The sequence below is a fragment of the Arachis duranensis genome, chromosome 4 (genome assembly GCF_000817695.3).
Source record: "Arachis duranensis cultivar V14167 chromosome 4, aradu.V14167.gnm2.J7QH, whole genome shotgun sequence".
Taxonomy (NCBI): Eukaryota; Viridiplantae; Streptophyta; class Magnoliopsida; order Fabales; family Fabaceae; genus Arachis; species Arachis duranensis.
The window spans coordinates 87,240,478-87,243,491 of NC_029775.3; the positions used below are offsets into that span (position 1 = coordinate 87,240,478).

The 3,014-nt window shown below is 42.1% G+C and overlaps 1 non-coding gene across 1 annotated transcript; it reads left to right on the forward strand.

The window, feature by feature from the left end:
* Positions 1-2,480: 2,480 nt before the first annotated feature.
* Positions 2,481-2,584, forward strand: LOC127747152 (small nucleolar RNA R71). Its single transcript, XR_008008956.1, has one exon. It is a non-coding gene; the product is annotated as a small nucleolar RNA R71 (small nucleolar RNA).
* Positions 2,585-3,014: the final 430 nt, after the last annotated feature.

The following is a 3,014-nucleotide window of genomic DNA, read 5'->3' on the forward strand; positions in this document are numbered from 1 at the left end:
GGGTGTAGTTTCGGTCATTTAGGGTGGGTTTGGGTGGGAAAGATTTTTGAATTTTGAAGGTGGGTGGGGTTTATGGGGAAGAGTGGATGGATGTGAGTGGTGAAGGGGGTAATTGGGAAGAGAGGTTTGAGGTGATTGGTGAAGGATTTTTGGGAAAGTGTGTTTATTGGAAAGAGAGAATGAATGTTGAGAAGAGGGGAGAATATGTTAGGTGGGGATCCTGTGGGGTCGACAGATCCTGAGATGATCCTGTGGGGTCCACAGATCCTGAGGTGTCAAGGATTTACATCCCTGCACCAATTAGGCATGTAAAATGCCTTTGCACACCATTCTGGCGTTTAAACGCCGAAGTGATGCACACTCTGGGCGTTCAACGCCCATGTGTAGCATGTTTCTGGCGTTGAACGCCAGTTCCATGCTTGTTACTGGCGTTCAGCGCTAGCTTTCCTCAAGGCATATTCCTGGTGTTCAAACGCCTGGATGTTGCTTGTTTCTGGTGTTCAGCGCCAGAAACATGCTCTGTTCTGGCGTTGAACGCCACCCAGATGCACCTTACTGGCGTTTAAACGCCAGTAAGTCCTTCCTCCAGGGTGTGATTTTTCTTCTGCTATTGTTGATTCTGTTTTTAATTTTAGTCTTTTTTTCGTGACTCCACATGATCATGAACCTAATAAAACACAAAATAACAATAAAATAAAATTAAAATTAGATATATAAAAATTGGGTTGCCTCCCAACAAGCACTTCTTTAGTGTCATTAGCTTGACAGTGGGCTCTCATGGAGCCTCACAGATATTCAGAGCATGATGAGGGCCTCCCAACACCAAACTTAGAGTTTGAATGAGGGGGCTTCTCAACACCAAACTTAGAGTTTGGTTGTAGCCTCCCAACACCAAACTTAGAGTTTGACTGTGGGGGCTCTTTTTGACTCTGTACTAAGAGAAGCTTTTCATGCTTCCTCTCCATGGTTGCAGAGGAAGGTCCTTGAGCTTTAAACACAAGGTAGTCCCCATTCAATTGAAGGACTAATTCTCCTCTGCTAACATCAATCACAGCTTCTGCTGTGGCTAGGAAGGGTCTTCCAAGGATGATGCATTCATCTTCTTCCTTCCTAGTGTCTAAGATTATGAAATCAGTAGGGATGTAAAGGCCTTCAACCCTTACTAACACATCCTCTACTAATCCATAATCTTGTCTTAATGACTTGTCTGCCAATTGTAATGAGAATAAGGCAGGTTGTACCTCAATGATCTCCAATTTCTTTATTACAGAGAGTGGCATAAGGTTTATGCCTGACCCCAGGTCACACGGAGCCTTGTTAAAGGTCATGGTGCCTATGGTACAGGGTATTAAGAATTTACCAGGATCTTGTCTCTTTTGAGGTAAAGTTTTCTAAATCCATGTATCTAGTTCACTAATGAGTAAGGGAGGTTCACCTTCACAAGTCTCATTACCAAACAACTTGGCATTCAGCTTCATGATAGCTCCTAGATATTGAGCAACTTACTCTCCAATCACATCTTCATCCTCTTCTGAGGAATAATAGTCTTCAGAGCTCATGAATGGCAGAAGGAGATTTAGTAGAATCTCTATGGTCTCTATATGAGCCTCAGATTCCTTTAGGTCCTCAATAAGGAACTCCTTCTTGTTTGAGAGATGTCCCAGGAGGTCTTCCTCACTAGGATTTTCGTCCTCCTCCTCCCTTGTGCATTCGGCCATTTTGATCACATCAATGGCCTTGCACTCTTCTTTTGGATTCTCTTCTATATTGCTTGGGAGAATACTGGGAGGAGTTTCAATGACTTTCTTACTCAGCTGGCCTACTTGTGCCTCCAAATTTCTAATGGAGAACCTTGTTTCACTCATGAAACTTAGGGTTGCCTTTGACAGATCAGAGACTAAATTTGCTAAATTAGAAGGGCTTTGCTCAGAATTCTCTGTCTGTTGCTGAGAAGATAATGGAAAAGGCTTGTTATTACTGAGTCTATTTCTTCCACCATTATTAAAGCCTTGTTGAGGCTTTTGTTGATCCTTTCATGAGAAATTTGGATGATTTCTCTATGATGAGTTATAGGTGTTTCCATAAGGTTCACCCATGTAATTAACCTCTGCCAATGTAGGGTTCTCAGGATCATAAGCTTCTTCAGAAGCTGCCTCTTTAGTACTGTTGGATGCATTTTGCCATCCATTCAAACTTTGAGAGATCATGTTGACTTGCTGAGTCAACACTTTGTTCTGAGCCAATATGGCATTCAGAGCATCAATTTCAAGAACTCCCTTCCTCTGAGGCATCCCACTATTCACGGAATTCTTCTCAGAAGTGTATATGAATTGGTTATTTGCAACCATGTCAATAAGTTCTTGAGCCTCTTCAGGCATTTCTTTAGGTGAATAGATCCACCTGCAGAATAGTCCAATGACATCTTAGAAAACTCAGATAGACCATAATAGAATATATCTAATATGGTCCATTCTGAAAACATGTCAGAAGGACACTTTTTGGTCATTTGCTTGTATCTTTCCCAAGCTTCATAGAGGGATTCACCATCTTTTTGCTTGAAGTTCTGAACATCCACTCTAAGCTTGCTCAGCTTTTGAGGAGGAAAGAATTTATCCAAGAAGGCCGTGACCAGCTTATCCCAGGAGTCCAGGCTATCTTTAGGTTGTGAATCCAACCATATTCTAGCTCTGTCTCTTACAGCAAAAGGGAAAAGCATGAGCCTGTAGACTTCAGGATCTACTCCATTCGTCTTAACAGTCTCACAAATCTGCAAGAACTCAGTTAAAAACTGGTAAGGATCTTCAGATGGAAGTCCATAAAACTTGCAGTTCTGTTGCATTAAACCAACTAGTTGAGGCTTAAGCTCAAAATTGTTGGCTCCAATGGCAAGAATGGAGATGCTTCTTCCATCAAACTTGGACGTTGGTTTAGTGAAGTCACCAAGCATCCTCCTTGCATTATTGTTGTTGGGTTCGGCTGCCATCTCCTTCTCTTGTTCGAAAATTTCAGAAAGG